At 49.7% G+C, this 18,515-nt stretch overlaps 1 long non-coding RNA gene across 1 annotated transcript in view; it reads right to left on the minus strand.

Annotated features, from left to right (window-relative positions):
- The window catches only part of LOC144161920 (uncharacterized), a 94,566-nt gene that overhangs the window by 62,749 nt on the left and 13,302 nt on the right, over window positions 1-18,515 (minus strand). Inside the window, exon 2 of the long non-coding RNA XR_013320531.1 lies at window positions 2,402-2,481. This is a non-coding gene — a long non-coding RNA (uncharacterized LOC144161920). The remainder of the gene's footprint in view (window positions 1-2,401; window positions 2,482-18,515) is intronic.

Raw genomic sequence — 18,515 nt, forward strand, 5'->3', positions numbered from 1 at the left:
CTCTGGCCTATGTGGTCGGGGTGCACTGACAGAGAAGCCACCCAGACCGAATATATTTTTAAGGCAACGATGGTAAATGTAACCAGCTTCTCCGCAGTAGTAGTACAGAGGAGGACGATTGGGTGTTCGCCGTACGTAGGTCTTGCTCGAAGTTTAGAGTCCAACAGGAGGTAGTCGAGAGGGCTGTAGCGGACAACGATAGGGATCCTCCTGGTGATGGCATAAAGGTGGGCCAGGGCCACAGAAAAACATCCGCTTAGGTCATGCTGATGCGTATGCCATAACCGCGTAGGCCACAACATCTGCCGAAGTGTTTCTCCATCGTCGCATCTGTTCGAACAACAGGCACTCTGTACCTGCTCTGACACTCTTGCAAGTCATCACCAAGGGTTCTCCAAATTATGCCGGCTACAAGAACTCCTTCAGGACTAGAAGCGGCTTCTTTGATCATGAGGCCAGTAACGACGACTTCTCTTATACCTTTCTGGTTGAGTATTCCAAATTCAAGTTTAAAAACTTGCTCCCCGCGGCTGCCACGAGATCGGCTTTCTTAGCGACTTGGAGGGGCCCACGGAGCATGTAAGCAGCACCCCTACCAGATGTAGCGCAATGAATAAGAAAACAAGCTTCTTACAGAAATTAACGTCTTAGTGCAGCAAATTTATGCTCCTCAATAAAACTAAAAAAAACACAAGCGGCGTAAGAGCAGGCAATGAAGTAACGTGTGCGGAAGGGAGTTGGCAAATTGAATGTCACGGCAATTGCTCGGCTCACATTTTGTGAACTGTACTGTTTCTGGCAACATAGATTTAGGTAGAAAGCATTTAAAGGAGCCATGAAGAGAAAATACAACTTTGTTTGATTTGAAAGAACTAGAATTGAGTAACTCACTCCGCTCCATTATAGTCACAAAAGATGTTTTTAACGAAAAAAAAAAGCTAGAAGTATTTAAAAACTTTCAAATTTTGCGCCACAGTGACGTGTTATGAGCAAGAATGGCGTCGTACGGCTCAACAATAAAACATAATTTTCAGTGCGTTAACTGTACGTTAGCATTCAAGTGATGCGGTCAAATGGAACTAGAGGCCTCATTACCGACGTCCAGTCATGTGTCATCGCGACAGGTCAGTTAGGCGGCCGCCAATCGCACTAACAAGATTCCGTGACGCCATAGAAAAGCTGCGGGAAATTGGCTAGGGGGTCGCGACTGCTTCACGCGTTTTCTTTCAAATCTCCGTTATTTGTTCGAAGATTGCGATGATATTGGTATCATTGTTATTGGGACTAAGCAGTCTTTCTAATAAATCCAACTTGTATTTTGTGTTCATGGCTCCTTTAAGTAGTCTACGAAAGTGACCGCAAGGCCACACCATTTTTCTATGAAATGAGATTGTATGTGGGGCCTACAACATAAGGACACGAACAAACCCTTTCCGTTTCAAGTACAACTAACATATCCTGGCACAGCCCGACACTGTTACCGAAACACAGAAGTAAACTATACAGGAGACATGGTTTTAGATGCGACCGCATCTCCTGCACCCGCCTTGTCTCTGCATCCGGCGTCGTCGGCGTCCGCCCCTCCCCATTCTCCTCGCCACGCCAGCTGTGCTCTCCGCCACTCACCCCTTCTCCTCTCCGATAGCGAACACTGTCTCGCGAGGGGCATTGGATTGGATTCGATTGGATTGGCTTGGATTGGCCTGGCTTGGCTTGGGTTGGCTTGGCTTGGCTTGGATTGGATTTGGATTGGATTGGATTAAAGTGGATTGTGTTGGATTGTGTTGCGTCATAGCCGCGGCAGACGCACTGGCGCCGGCGCGTCCCCTCACCGTTATGCGCGCTATAAAACGCGGTGCCCGCGCCGCTCCGCTGCATCGTTCCAGCGCCGTTCCTCCGCTGTCCAACGCTGCAACATGAACCCCCTATGCGTCTCATCTATACAAGGGTTCCCGCGAGGGGAGGGGGAGTTTTTTTCGTATTAATATTTCGCAGTATTAATCCAAAATCATGACTAGCTCAAATATATTCCCCTTATTCTCCCAACCTTCCGGCACGTAAATGGCAAAGATAAATACGCGTATTCAGGTTTATGCTTTTGATGGCAATAAATACGAACGTTGAATCATATTAAAAAATCACCCTCAGAACTCCTAGAAAAGTAAAAATGCATACATTTAACAATTTCAACGTAAAAGTGAAACCCCGAAGCACAACGTCATGAGTTTTATTGTTTTCTTTTTTCTTTCAAAGTCACTATTCTGGGTAAAAAACCACGAGCTGTAGAACGAAAGTATGAGTCGTTTTGACGACGCTCTCAGATATTTGTACTAAACAATGCAAAAGAACTGGTGTTAATAATATTGGGAACTTTAAATACGAATATTGTTCATTTACTTACCTGGATTTTCTCTAACTTCTAAAACCGCATGATAACCGTCGGCAGCTACTGTAATGGTACCCAACATGCTCTTCTTCGTCCTACAAACCAGTGAAATTTGATATAAGTTTTAAAACAAATAAAAGAGTAATAAATATTTAAGGCTGACTTTAGCAATGCCCATGTAAGACACTTTTCACACTGTAGTTTAACAGAAGCAAATTATTTTCACCGGCCGTTTTAATTTTAAGGATAACTGCTTCCTGAGAAGAGGTGATGAATACAAATGTTGAACGAATAATGCGTAACAGCGCTGCTCTTGCACCCCCTTTCGGCTGTAAAGCGCGCTTAAAACAACAAACAGTAAATTGTTTAACCCTGGTAGAGAGTTCGGACATACAAGCCTTAGATGCCTGCCTTGAGACGTTCAGACATTGATAACGGCAGCCGACGGCATGCACCGAAACCCATACGAGCCTACGCGCGTCCACCCCGCGTTCAAGCAAAGACAGCCCTTGGGAGGCATTCCCATGCTGACCCTACCGCAAACCGCCGCGGTGGCTCAGTGGCTAAGGCGTTGCGCTGATGAGCACAAGGTCGCGGGTTCGATTCCCGGCCGCGGCGGCCGCTTTTCTAATGGAGGCTAAAAGCAAAAACGCCCGTGTTTACGATATTTCGGCGCACGTTAAAGATCCCCAGGTGGACAAAATTAATCCGGAGCCCTCCACCACGGCGCGCCTCATCGCCTGAGCTGCGTCGGCGCGTTAACCCCTACAATCAATCAATCAAATCACCCTACCGCAGCCGGTGGAGGCGTGAGGAGCGTGCAAGGAGCGCGCAACGACCGGCCAGACGTTAGTTGTCCGAACCACCACCCAGCTCTATCTTTCCTCCACCCTCTGGCGGACGGCCTAAGGACCGCACGCCCTCGATCACTCTCTCGACACCAGCCTCTCCGATGGAGATGCCTGTATAGCCGCCTGACTCGTACCCACCTACGCAAACGAGTGAGCCCGCAGGAGCACCTTGAGTTCGCCCCCGCGGCCCTGCAGCCTGAGTAGATACCAGCGCGCCCTAGATTGAGAGACCTGACCTTCACGAACAGCAGAGCAAGCAAACCTCGTGCATCCCGGCCCTAGAACGAGAGACACCGTCCCCGAGGTCCAGCGTTAATCCCCTCCCTGGCCAGCTCTTACGAGTCACACTATCCTACCGGTTGAGCACGTCGTCACCAGCCCAACTTTATTGCTAATGAAATTGTTTCTGTAGCCAAACCTGTGTTGCCTCTTTTTTTCTCGACTGCATATTGTTACGTGGCGGAAGGACAATGATGAGGCGAACCATGGGCGACGATGAAGTGGTGTATTTACAAGATGTTGCCGCAGAGCGATGCGATCTATTTACAAGCGGCCATGGTCGCTCGGGCCAGCCGCACCCTCTTCGTCGTCTTCGGTGACGGGTTATGGCGCGACGGGGCATTGACAGGTGTTCCGTGACATCACCCCCCCGGCGGAGGACGACCGTCCCGGTCGGGGCCAGGGCAAAGACAGGGTGGCGACGCGAATGAGCAAAGTGATGAGAACATGTACAATGAAGTCCTAGCCGCCACTAATGATGGTGCTGGTCGCGATGAGCACCGACCCCGGAACAGCAGTGACCACCGCCGACCCAACGAGGCAATATGGACCCACGCAGTGCTCAGCGTAAAGCCATCATCCCCTTATCGGGGGCGTCACAGTGGTGAAAGCGGTGGATCCACTTTATTGAAATCACGGATTTCAGGAACTAAGACTTCGCCTTCACGGCAGAGCGGAAACGAGTAATCGTGGCTACAGGCGCTCCAACGAGCGTATTAGGGTCAAATATCATGGCGCAGAGGAAAGTGATCCTCTCTTTCGCAGGAGATGGCACGGGGGGGAGGGGGGCAGTGTGCAGGATTTTCTGAATGTTTAAAATAGGGAGGCCGCTTAGGCGGATGGACGGATGCACAACGTCTGGGGATGCCGCTATGCAAGATGGTTGGAGCCACGTATGACTCTGAGAGGCAGAACTAAGCCGTCGCTGCCACCACGAAATTCATTGACGCTCATCTTAAGCGCATAAAAATCACACGCACACAGAAGACAATGGCTTCCTTGTCTTCTGCGTCCGTATGATTTTTATGCGCTTAAGATGCACGTTATGGAATACCAACTAGCCCGAACGCAAGCCCTTCTTCAAGAAATTGACTTGCAAGCACTGGCGCCTGAGCCATTCGAAACGGACCCAAAAGGCGTAAAGTTACAAACATTTTGCATGTCAGGCAAGACACGAAGTTGTACGTCGAACTTCGCAAGATGTGAAGGTGTACGTGCAGTCGTTTGCGAACCCGCTCTGCGTCTGGGCAGCGCCGCCGTAGCTGAGTATGAGGGTCCAGAGTTCCCCTCCAAGAGCGAACCTCGCAAAGCGCTATTGAACGAGCTACTGCGCACCCAGTTTCTGAATGGTTTACATGATGCCGTTGGATGTTTACTTTATTGCGCGACCCAGAGGCCTTTGACAAATCTGTCGAAGGAACGGGCAAGGATGCAAGGAACGGGCGGGCTGTAAGCAGCAGTCACACAGCGATTCGGAGCGTTCAGGAAACCGAAAGTGAAACGAAGGAACTAAGCTTGCGGTTATAGATTGTAGAACGCCTTTTGGAAGCCACAACTGAACTACAGAATAAGCAGATGCAGCTAATCAGCAGCACTTGGGACAGCGGGTGGAGGTGCCGGAATGCTATAATTGTGGCGAGTACGGCCACGAATCCAGAGGTTCTTTGCGGCATGCACCGCCCCAAAACAGGCAACGGAGGACGTACTGGGGACGCCCCAATATTAATGCCGAAGTGGGAGCGGCACAGGACCATGGACACTAAATGCACCCCCTCATTATCTCCAAGAGCTCGATGAGGAAAGCGCAGGGGGCATTGCAAGTCTAAGAATAAACATCTAGGGCGAAACGAACCCAATTTTATTTGGCCGCGTAACTGCGCGCTATGATTAGGCTCTTGAGTTCCTTGAAATCGAGGGATTCAAAGTTAGCCTTATGGGAGAAAGTGCACTGAATTAGCTGGTCGCCAGGGTGGCAAGAACAATTTAAGCCAGGAAGCAAAACGGTCCACCCCGTCGGAATCACCGGTGACGCCCTTTAGGAAGTATCCTGCTGCGAAGTACCTGCAACGCTAGACGGTCGTAACGTCATCCCGACGTTCTTTGTCTGCACCGCAAAATGTTGTGCTCCCTGGGGCAGGCTTGATTGCACAAAAACATTGTCATTGAGGAGAAGGTAGATTTGTTTTTGAGCCAGGGTGTTTTGAAAATTGATGGTGTTAAAGTGCCTATCACCAACTGGAAACGAGGGGAGCCTGCACACGAAACTTCCTTTAAAACACTTTTAGGCCGAAAAGGGTGTAACAATCTTGTACCATGGTGAGCACCTTTAAAAGGTGTTTTGGCTACAGAAGGGTGTAAAGATGAAGAAGGGTGCTGGTGTGAACACCCTAAAATAAGGGTGTGGGAAGCGGAGCTACGCGTGACGGTGTGGATGGGCCGAGAGCGCAGCATCACATACAGACACATTTTTCATGCATAAGTCACAACTGACCATCTAATCTATTGACCAAGAAAACCAACTGTATGCTTGGGGACAGCGAGTACATATCATACTTAGAAATACATCTGCTCTTCATGCTTTTATAGGAAGCAGAGAAACGTCCTCCGATAGAGTGGGTGGACGTGTAAAAAAATAGGATATTTTAGCGCTAATTTCCAAATTATGCATTTTAATCTAAACGTATACAAATCAGCATGCGGATTGGCAAAACACTTTTTAATCGAGAGGTAGTTTTTATATTCAATAGTTCATAAAATTTTATTAGTACCAGGCAAATATTCAACGCCACCTCAACACCCTTAAAGAAGGGTGTTTATTATTTTAACACCCTTTTTCTTAAAATGGTGTAATGCTGCGAATTAGGGCGTTCGCAACTAAGAAAAAGGATGTAAAGATAAATGGTGTAAGAAAAAGGGTATAGGAGACCTCCAACTTTGGAGGTATTTCATACCCGTTTACACGGGTGGACAGAACATTTTCTAAAACTGGAGAATATTTTGTACCTCACGATGTTTCACAGAACATAAATTGGCATAATTTATTACAAGTGCAGCTGTTTAATTTTGAGCTAGGTTCGGTGGCGTTAGCAAAAAAAGACAAAAAATGAACTGCGCCCCTTGTAAAGGGTGCACCACCGCAGATAAGGTATTATACCACTGAAGCCCGCTTTGTAGATTGTTCGAGTGTTATCACAGAAGGCGCAAGCGTATACGCACCTCTTACTACACCATTTCAAAGTTATTTCAGCGCATAATTAAGCGCAAAAAGAATTAGCGCAGCATCAATGGTGGTGCAAGGCTCGAGAAACAGCATAGTTGAGGGTCGACCTAGCCTTTTTGCTTCTTGGATCCTCTGCGAGTGTGGGGGCCACACTGGAACAGCCTAGTAAAATCAGGTAAAACTTGGCCTCACCCCTGAGAGCTAATCCTTACCAAGAATATCGCAAATCCTAGAAAACGTAGCAAAACTTAGCGACACCGGAAGAAACTATGTGGACCCGCAGCTGCGCTGTTCTTTCTTTGCAACTGAATAATTTTTTCAACACCCTACCGAAAGCCAAGCATGTTGCCGTCGTTCAACACCCTTCTTGCTACACAACTGTGGTCTTTTTTTAATTTAAATGTTCAAATTGATATTTTACGTCCCAAAGATGAACTCGGGGCATGGCACACACCGTATGTGGAAACGAGCGATCATTGCAGACGAACAGTCTTTTTTTTTTGCTTTTGGATATTTATTACGAGTAGAGGATGGTATGAGCGGATGTCTTGTTCTTTAACGTGCAATTATACGTGTATGCACGGCCTTATTCAATGAACAATTGAACACCTTCAGAAAAACCAACTGTGTTGAAGTTGATCAACACCCTTTTTTCACACACAAAGGGTGTAGAGCAAGAAAAAGGGTGTTAAGATTCAAGAAAAGGGTGTAAAGGACTCCCAACACCCTTTTTCTACTTATGCTACACCGTTTTGGCTGAAAGGGTGTAAAAAAGTGTAGTGTCTAGTTCAGACATTAGCCGACGGATACATGTCTACGATGCGGCGTCACTCCACCTCATCGAAGTGACACTGCTGCGGGCACTAAGCGAATGCGTTTTGGAGGGCGAAGTAGCCTGTGAACTTGCCAAGGGGAAATTTGGAATTGTTGCGAGCAGTGTTTTTGAGGTGTCTGGAGTCGCGGGCGGGCATAGCTTAGCCACCATGGCGAAAAATGGCTGAGTACCTGTTCGTATTGTAAATACCACGCTACAGAAAATAAAAATTCCAAAGAATAAATCGATCTGCACCTGAATACCAGCTATTATGGCGGAGAAGCATTCCGATGAGGCTGTTTGCAGGCGTATAGAGCGGGCCGAGGTGCAGGACCTGTTTAAGATCTCGCACATTCCCGAACAACGGTATTCCCAAGTTAGGCGCGACTTTCTCTACCTCTAGCAGTATCGTCGGCCACTGTGAGGTGATGATGACGATTATGAGGAATAAATCTTTATTTGTCAAGCTGGTGCAGATGTTAGGGCACCCGCCCAGTGGGAGGCTCCCCTATTCCGAGATACCCTGAGCTCGGCTGGCGGTCCAGGACCTCTTCACCAGTTCAGGCTGGATCCCAAGTTCCGGACTCGTCAGGCGGTTCGCCGACTGCTTGTAGAAGGGGGAGGTTATTGGGGCAAGGCCTGGGGTCTTCTGGCACTCCCAAATCTGGTGGTACAGTGTACCGGGCGTTGGACAGAAACTGCAGGTAGACGGGTATTGGGTTGGGTAAATTGCATGGAGTAGGATTCTGTGGGGGTAAGTATTTGTCTGTATTCTTCGAAGGGTGGTGGCTTCTGCTCTTGTTAACTGGGAGGGCGGAGTCGGGAACGTTCTTCGGCCTTGACGGTAGTAATTGGGAATGTCAGCATACCTAGCAAGCGGTTCTGTTTTGGTGGTCGCAAGCGGTGTTTGTCTCTCTATGGTAATAGCCTGGTGTATAAGCGATAAAGCACAGGATTCCCATCGGAGCCGTCAGCCCTGTCTGCCGTACTGCATACGGAATACCGTCAAAAAGAGAATCCATGGATTGCTGGGTGAACGAGCTTTTAGAAGGGTGGATCATTAAGCACTCGACGTCGCCATGGGGTACCGTGGCATTGCTCATAAAAAAGCGAAATGGCTGTTACCACTTCGCGGCCGACTACCGCGAGTTAAATTGTGTCACTCACGTGGACCCGTACCCGTCACATAACATCGCTGAAACTCTGTCAGAACACGGATGCGCCAAATTTTTCACTGTCATAGACATGACGACAGCGTATTGGCAAATCGAAGTGCACCAACGTGACAAATACAAGACGGCATTCAAAACACACTACAGAGATTACCAATAGCAACGGATGCCCATGTGGTTAGTGAACAGCGTGTCGTTTCTGCAGCGGACAGTCGACGAACGGATGGTAGGTTGTCTTGACCATTTCAGAGAGAAGGACGCAAGAAAGCCATTGCCGCGTTTGACAAAACGCACATTTAATTCACACGAAGAAAGCCTAAAGCAAACCGCTTAATAAATCAGTTGCACTCAGCCAATAAACACTCAAATCCCCAACAAAAATCCCAAAATGTCATTCAAAGCAAAATTTATGTCTCTGCAATAAAGTCCTACACCATTAATACTAATCCACTTAAACAAGCACCTTCTAGGTGACCTCTCCACTACCACAACGCCCAACTCATGCATTACGACTGCACCCCTATTGGACTGGCCTACCCCGGTCGTCCGCGCTGACGTGTCGCACCCTTGCGTGGCTGCGACCATAGAGTTTTATACTAATACATACTAGAGGGAAATCTGGCGCCACTGTCTAGGGGAGCCGCGCTTCAGCGAGCGTGCCTTCATATACCGGGCAGGCACGTTCCACTTGTCCTTGGCATGGGTCACGAACAGGCTGAAAAGCTGGCTTTGGCTGCAAAAATGCAACATTATTACTGCAGAAAATTATTCGAATTCGTTCTGTTACTAAACAATTAAAGCTCCATAAAGATTGATTTTCCAGGGATTCTTTAGAAGCTTCATGGGAGATGAACAAAAAAACAATGTTACCCCTTTTGGCTTCAAGACGAAAAAGAAGCCATGTGGGTAAAGAATCAGAAATTACATCTCCAATCATAATTTCTGATTCTTTTTCTGTATGCTTAGCCCTTTCTTCCCCTAAAGACACTCCTCTTCTGCGGACGTTTCGGTCACTCCTGCCACCTCACTTCACTGAAATTAACCTTCTTTGGGTTCCTGGTCATGCGGGGATCACATTCAACGAGACAGCCGACTCTCTAGCAAGGATAGCACTTTCAGGTCCTGTAGTAGACGTCGTAGAGCCGACACCATTAATAACAGCAGCTAGGTACCGTAGGATGCTGAAACTCCGAGAACAGCAAGAATCGGTTTTACTGTCATTAAGTGAATTTAATCATCTTAAATTCTCATGGAAACCTGAATGGTGCCCTTCACGCAACTTAGAGGTGGTTATCACAGCCTTACGTTGTCGAGTACCCCAGTTAAATAGGTACTTGCACAGGTCTCGTCTGGCGCCAACAGCTCTGTGCAGCTATTGCAACGAAGACGAGTCTGTCGAACACTACCTGTTGACATGCCGACGTTTTTCCCGACTGAGACGTCAGTCCCTGGAGGTGCCGCTTTGCAGTTTGGGGATATCACTAACAGGGCCGGCTATACTATCGTTCGGGGCATCCGAAACGGGGTTTTGCCGCCGGGATGTATGCTCTGCTCTCCTGCGCTACATTGAAAATTCTAAACGATTCTCTTTATGATTGAGATTGGTCATCCTCGCTTTAATTTTCCAGTTTTTTTTTTTTTTTTCTCAAAACCAACTGATATAAATTATCCTTCCTAGGCGTGTCGTGAATTGATAAGAGTACTATTCATTTTTACAATCCTCTGTTGTTTGGCCGTTCCCCTGATTGGGTATGCGCCATTAATTATCAGGATCAACAACAACAACAACAACAACAACCAAGACAAGGAGGCGAGGAACGTCGCTAGCTGCAATGGCGCGGCCCATGGCGGCCCGCGAATGCAGCGCCAGATTTCCCTCTAGTATACATTAGCCTGAAACTCTATGGCTCCGACCCTGTGGTAGCCGTCCTTGTCTTGCTTCGATGCCGGTGTTCGATGCGTGCGATGGCTCCTTGACCGGCGTGGGCTGCGCTCGTCGTAACGTTTCCTCTGTGGCTGCCACCTGGTAGCCGCTGCTGCTGGAGGTCCAGGTAGGCCTCGGCACGACGGTAGCCTTTCGGAGCCGTCGAAACGAAGGTCGACGGAGCGTAGATGTTGGCAGAAGGTGCCCGACCGCCGCTGCTGGGGCCACGAAGACACAGATTTGTGGTGCGCCTAGGATGCCGCAGCCGATACGATGACGGCTCGCTCCGGCAAGGTTTGGTAGGCATAGTCGTTGGCTTAACCACGTCCTCCTGGTTCGTTCTTTGAAGCTCACGGGCTCCTGCCGTTTCCTCGTTCCTTGCCTACCTTTTCTTGCTCTACCTTCTCATTCTACGCCCCGCTTTTATCCCCTCTGGGCTCTCTCGTGGCGCACTCTCATTGGCTTCTTTCCTTTTCCATTTCGGTCCATATATGGTCATCACGCCACTGGTCTCCTGCGCGGCGTTCTCTAAATGGCTGGCCAGCGCGCTGCCATGTTTGACCATGATGCCCCCGGTTTAGGGTCTGGCGGTAGCTTATTGTTGCGCTCCTGGTACATTCAAATTGCCGTGGGTTCTTTTTTTTTTATTTTTAGGGGGTTTTGATGCCTCCACTCTCAGGGGGTGCTCTGACGCATGACAATTACCCCTCCCACCGGCTCTAAGAGTTTTTCCTCAAAAACTGCATATCTTGGCCGCCGATGTCCCCTTCTTCCACAACCCTTGCTCACTTCGATGAGCCCACTGTTCACCACCACTGCTCACTTCTCTCATTGCACTTTGCAGTTTACACCTCACCTTACCGTCACTTTTTTAACACTCATCTGTAGTTCACTCCTCCCCACAGACCATACACGTTGTGTTCACACAACGTTAACCTCTTCTATTGCTGACACATCACTTTCTCGAACACCGATATACTCATACCACCTGCTCTAACACAACACCAAAATCAAACACATCAATGATTTGTTATTCAACAACATTCCTTCTCATTAGGCACAATATACATTTTTCCTCCTTCGCTCATCTCTTCGCACTTTCCAGCTACTCCTTTTATCTCTACAGTTCATACCCCTAAATTAACTTGCCTTTCCACTATACTAAAATATCTATGCTGTACCACAACACACCACTTATTCGTAACCATTTTGGGCCCTATTCCTTTGCAAGTCAAGTCCATGTTTTCCATCAGGCTTGCTAAGCTATGTCTTCATCGTCACCTTCTTCCGTCTCTTCCATTGAGCACACTTACCAACAACTGGCATCTCTATTCGAACCATCATCAATATTCTCATGTCTCACTGACATATGACCCGAACCCTGTATCCAGTCTTTCTTTATTGCAAACTTTCTCTGTACTTTGCGAGACTCGCACGGTCTCTTCGCTTTTGCCTTATTTGACCGTCTGCGCTTGCGCTCTCCTCTGAAGTTAGTACTTTGGCTACTCCCGGAGAACTCAATGCCTACCTCGTGACCCACACGACCTTGGTTGGGGTGCTTACTAGAGAGCCATACGTTTCTCTTAGGGGTGTTAGCCCGTCTGTGCATAATCTTGGTAGCGTGCGCTAACTCCGCTAACTTCCCAACTACCCTATCTCTTTTCTCACACCTTCGCTCACGCCCGCCAACCTTCCTAAGCATCGAGCTCCTTACCTCATTTGCTTCGCAGGCTTTTGCAAAAGTGACCGTTTTTTTCGCGCCACTGACTTTCAGCTAGCAGCCCCTCTCCTGCATCCATTTCACACTGCTCTAGTTCTCGCTTTTCATCGATATCAGAGAGCTGTGACTGAGGGTGCTGTTATAGTTGGTATGAAACCCTGGTACTCGTCTGGGCCCAAGTGACCTCGTTATCAGTCTCAGACGTTGGGCTTTCTGAAAAGTTTGCACTGGCTTTGCGGGAAAAGTATGCTCTCAATAATCATAGGCATTTCTACTGTATCAACAATGAACCCCTCTGTCCGGATGTTATTCCGACGAGCGCACAGAGCGGCGAGTGCCTCAGTCTCAAATAATAATCTTTCGTAGACCGTAAAGCCAGCTGAATCACCAGATCTACTGGGCGGCCGCAAACTGTCCTCGTCCGGAATGCTCTCAGTGCGCTCAACTCCAAGCGGCTGGTCAGCCAGTTAACTGCGTCGCAATTCAAACGCGCCTCCCCCTGGGCGGTGTTTTGCGGGAACACTTGCTCTTTTATTTTCTAATTGAACTCCTCGCTATGCGCCAAGCGCGTACTTTTAACAGCACTTCCTTCTTTTACAGGTTTATTCTCAATGCGCTCACCTCTCTGCTCTACATCTGTACTGCCACCGTATCCCACTGACCACGTTTACCCCCTCGCGCTTCGAACGTGCCTTTCTCGTCAGTGGGCTGTCTTGAGAAACAATCGTTTTCTTTGCAGAAACAGAAGTGAGAAGCGCCCGTCTGCTGATTCGGCCAAGATCCGGACCCGGTGCAGATGGCGTGACCAATGAACTTCTCCGCAACCTAGACGACCCTTCTATTACGGCGCTAACTGCTTGCTTTAATTATTCCGTTCTCAAGGCGCCCTTCCCCCAGCATGGAAACATGCCTCCATAACTTTAATTCCAAAGCCAGGCAAACCTCTTACATTAAACACCTTCGCCCCATATCTCTCACTTCGTGTATGGGCATGGTACTAAAACATGTAATCCTTAACAGACTAACCGCTCACATTACGAGCACGGAGGCCTTTCCCCCACAGTTCTAGGGTTTAGACCTAAATTGTCCACCCAGGATGTCCTCCTGCACCTACCCTATGAGATAATTTCCCAACCACCTAACGCGACGCAGCGGAGCTCCTGGGCTAGATTTGACAAAAGCATTCGACAGAGTCTCCCATAGTGCAATCCTCAGAGGTCTAGGCCCAAATTTTAAAACCTTCCTTACCTTACTAAGGTCGCCTTAGAACTCGCAAGGAGGCCTTAGTTCAATTTTGGAACTTTCCCTACTGAGGCGTCCTTACGAAACGCTCCCTTGATGTATCCCTACTGCAAGTTCGCTCGCGGGCTACCTTGATGCGACCTTACCCCGCTCTTTCAACTGGACGCACACTTCTCCGCAGCACTCGGAACACGCCTCGTTAGGCCGCGCGGAACGCTGGGAGCTCCGTCCGGCGGTGCTGCGGGAGGAACGCGACGGCTGTGGCGTCCGAGTTTATTGCTTCGTACGACAGCTGGATGGACTTTGCACGGTTTTGCCTGCGGGTGGACGACTTCATGTGCGGCGACTTGTTCAGATACCCGTCGCTCACGATGAGGCAGCTTCGAGACTGCCTCAACCCGATGGAGCTGTACAGCGACGACGAGTTTTCATTCCGCTACCGTTTCTCCAAGGCAGCAGTGATGAAAATGCTGGAGGAACTCTGCCTGCGCGAGAACGCGGACAGAAGGGGAACCCCACTACCACCGTTGCTCAAGTTACTAGGCAGTTCCCCAAGACGTTAGGGGAACCCAAACGCAACGCGCTCGCGCGCGGCGAGTCCCCTACAGCCCACAACCGGCTTGCGTTGCTCGGCTCGGCTCGGGTGTTGGGAACTTTAGGCTTAGCATCGGGGCGGATATTTGATCGCCGCTATCTGTGCAACTGCAAATGACAATCCCTAACGCAACTTTTCACCACACTTTCATCCCCTTTCTCGCATGTGAAAGTTTATTTAAGCTATAATTGCCGTTTGAGCGATCGGTGACCAAGACATCTGCGCTAGCCTGTTTCGATGCTTCCGCGCAGGTAGCGCCATCTTTCGGCCGCTCGGCGCACCGCGCGCCGCGATGATTGACCGGTCGGACCAGCGAACCTCAGCAGCCGGTCAGCGTAGTGTTAGCAGTGGTAGCATCGCGGCTGATATCTGATCGCCGCTTTTAAATAAGCGCTGATAACGATCCCTAACACAATTTTTCATCGCACTAACACCTACTTTCTCGCATGTGGAACTTCTTTTGCCGGTGGTCGCGACCTCATCAACGTTTCGAAGCCCACGGTCAGCAATGTGCTCTGAGAAGTTACGCAGGCGGTGTGCTTGCGCCTGTTCCCAAAGTGCGAGCGGCTGCCAAACGCTACGAAGAGGAAACGCTAATCACGCGGAGTTTTACATACCACGGGCGAATGTTGGGCATGCTGTCGTATTCGTCGCAAAGCCGCTTCCACACTTTAGGTTTCGCTCGCAGCGACACGGCGTTGATCTTCTTGAACTCCACAAACTTTTTGTATTTTAGCGCCAGTTCTTGGAGAAGTTCTTTTTTTTTTTTTTTGTTCAGTGCAATCCACTTTCCCGGGTATGGTAGTACTGCCGCTACGCTCGCACAGAACGTTGGCTCGCACGTTTCGACGCTAAATGCAATGTTGACAAAAATCAACGTGCGACTGTTGCCAGACTAGATTTGACTTACCACCAACTGTAGTAACCGACCGGTACAACTTGTTTCAAGAACTGCGCAATAAGCAAACATTAAATATATATGCCCGTATAAATGTAAAACACGACAAATCGCATGCCTATCACGGCTAATAAAGGCACATTTTAAGAACAAATCGCGCTTACCCTCGCACCCATGTGCACGAATGGCTTCCTTGACAGGAGTAAGGGCGCCCTTTGGTAAGGGAGGTTGAGGGAGGCTTTAAAAATGAGGATCGGAGCTGCAAGGTCGCCTCACTGTAAGGGAGCATGAAGGGCTCCTTCAGTAAGGTGAGGAAATGGGGTAAGGTAAGGAAGGTTTTAAAATTTGGGCCCTAGAGTCTATCCACCCAAGAGAGTGCACCTACAACTGCGTACGTGATTTTCTTACCGCACGCAGCGCCGCACTCCAGGTAGGCGAGCCCCGTTCTCACAGCATCCGACTTCCTTTCATAGGTACACCACTGGGTTCAGTATTGTCTCCTCTTTTGTTCAATTTGGGAATCCTGAACATCCCCAAAAAGTTAGCTTCGGGACCTGGCCTCCGATACAGTCTATATGCCGACGACATTGCGCTGTGGGTACCTGGAGGTAGCGATGCTCAGATAGAAACCTTCCTTTAAAAGGGTGCCCATATCGTGGAGACAGAGGCGCAACTCTATGGGTTATCCTGTTGACCAGAAAAATGTGCCCTTCTCATTTTTCCTACAGGGTCCTCCCGTGATTTGCCGAACATACAGGTATCCCTCGGCAACCGAATCATCCAACAGGTGCAAACCGTTAAAGCGCTAGGCCTAATTGTACAGCGCAATCGAGGTAACGCTAAATTGCTCTCCCTACTTAACTCTCAAGTCAACCAAACAATTGGTCTTATTCAACGAATCGCTAGCCGTCATCGCGGGCGCAAGGAGAGAGAACGAATTTGTCTCGTTCAGGCTTTCATCATCACTCGGATGACGTACTCCTCCTCTACCTTAGGCTTACCACCTTCGACACAGACAAAATTGACTGTCTCATCCACAAGGCATACAAGGCAGGATTACAAAACACGCTCCACTCGTCCACTGCCAGACTCGCCTCGTTGGGAGTATACCATACCACCCACGAGCTACTAGAGACCCATCGTATTTATCAGTTAGGCCACATATCTACCACTTACACATGGCGGCACATTCTTCACCGATTGCGAATTGGCATCGCGGCAATGGTAGAGAACGAAGCTTCGTTGCCTCGAGACATCCGAGACTGCCTCCGCATACGTCCGGTACCGTGCAACACGCACCCAGTACATAACGCGGAGCTCAGGTGCCAGCGCACCCGTGCCCTGACAAATAAATACCCCATCTCACCTACCACCATGTATGTAGACGCCGCGAAGTACCGACACGCGGAAGAATTTGCTCTCGCAGTGGTCACCCACCCCAACTATCCCCCGGTCACTTCCCTCAACGTACGAACATCTTACCTTGCAACGGCGGGAGAGGTGGCAATAGCCTTGGCCCTTATCACTAGGCCGCAAGCACACATTATAATCACTGATGCGAAGACGGCCGTTCAAAACTTCATTCGCGGTAGCATTTCGGCTACAGCACTCAAAATTAACCTCTAAAATCCCCCTACAAAACCATTCGTCATCGCCTGGACCCGGCCGACATGGGGTGGGAGGCAACGAGGCGGCCCAAAAAGCAGCACGAGAACTCACCAGCCGTGCTGGGCTGGCTCCTGCTCACTACCACGGGGCTCGGTCCGCCCGCGATCGCCTTCTCGCGTACCATGAAGTCACGAAGCATTACCGCCACTCCCGCCGCCGCTATCTCCCTGCCCGCACATCCGTCACCATCGATCAGGAGCGCCTATGGTGACTCCTTCAAACACACTCCCTCGCCAGTCAGTCCCTCCTCCACAAGATCTATCACTCAAAGCTCCATTCCCCGAACTGTCCCCTCTGTGACTCCCTGGACACACTAACCGACGCCATGTCGGCTTGTCCTCTTAACCTATCCCACACCCCACTCCCCCATCTCCAGCGTCTAGCACTGGGAGGACGCGCTGGGCAGCTCGAAACCGGAGGTGCAGCTACTTCTGGTTGTCCGAGCGGCCACCATCGCAGCCAGCCTTCGGCCAACAGCCACCACGTGTTCCTAGCCAACTTGCTTGGAAAATAAACGTATTTCTTTCTGTCTCTCTCTTGGTTTTCGTTTTTACTCGCGGCCTGATTGCGATATCCGACCTGCGTTCTTTCTATTTCACGTGCGTCGCCAAATTCTTTTATCTCGCCCTCCTCCCGACCAAACCATAATCCTCCACTGGACCTCCGGCCAAGTGGGCTTTGGCGGTGCGAAAACGGCTCACATGGCTCCTGGAGGACTTATTTACCGAGCCCCAGAAGTGAACGTCTCGCAGCACGGCGCTCGAAACTCCCGCAAACCCTTGCTTACCTTTGTTGACCTTACCACACACTACCGCCTATAGCGACTAGAACTACCTCCCCCTCACACCTCTCTCCCTCCACCCCTAGACAGAATATGGCGACAATTACAAACCCATTCTCTCCCCCCCAGACACGTCCTCCACCACAGCTATCCCACATTATATCCCCACCAAAACTGCCCGGCATGTGCCGCTGGAGACACCACGCCACACGCCATTTGGGGATGCCCCTTTTACATCCAAATGAACTCTCGCTCTCGGCTCCGTCGTCAGTCGTACGTCGTCCATCCATCCGCCTGCCCAGGAAGACACCGGCACCACTGCCGCTCCAGGAGCCCTTTAAGTGGAAGCGTGCTCGTCTCGTGCCGGTCCAGGAAGACACCGGCAACACTGTGGCTCCAGCTTCTCATGGTCGGTGCTACGTCCCTCCCTTGTTGTGGCGCAGTCCACACCCCTAATGCGCATGCTCGCCCCATCTTGGACCGGCACAGGAAGACACCGGTAACACTTTCGCTCCAGGAGCCATTAAAGGGTAAGACACCACCGCGCGTTCAGCAAGCCGAGCATCACAGTGGGGGTGTGGACGGCGCAACAACGACAAGGGAGGGACATAGCCCCGTCGCATCAAATAAAATTACACCATCTTCCGGTAGGAGAACCCTGAGTAGTATGCGAATCAGCCATGGGCTCAACGCAATTTTCCATTTCGTAGTTCCGGTAAGTGAAAAGTGTGGTAGTTACCATGGAAACCAAACTGTAAATATAATGGTGGGTACGTACCTCAACCTAACGGAAACGACGAACTGAAAACTAATGGGCACTTGAATCGACCCAATGGCTGCTTTGCATACTACTCAGGGTTCCCCTACGGGAAGATGGTGTAATTTTTTTTACCCCCACTCCGGTTACACAACCCTCCCACTACGTGGCTGGAGGTGACCGGGAGATCCTCACCCGAGCTACAGCT

This window comes from Haemaphysalis longicornis, unplaced genomic scaffold, assembly GCF_048455015.1.
Source record: "Haemaphysalis longicornis isolate Haplotype H1 unplaced genomic scaffold, Haemaphysalis longicornis Haplotype H1 scaffold_12, whole genome shotgun sequence".
In the NCBI taxonomy this organism is placed as follows: Eukaryota; Metazoa; Arthropoda; class Arachnida; order Ixodida; family Ixodidae; genus Haemaphysalis; species Haemaphysalis longicornis.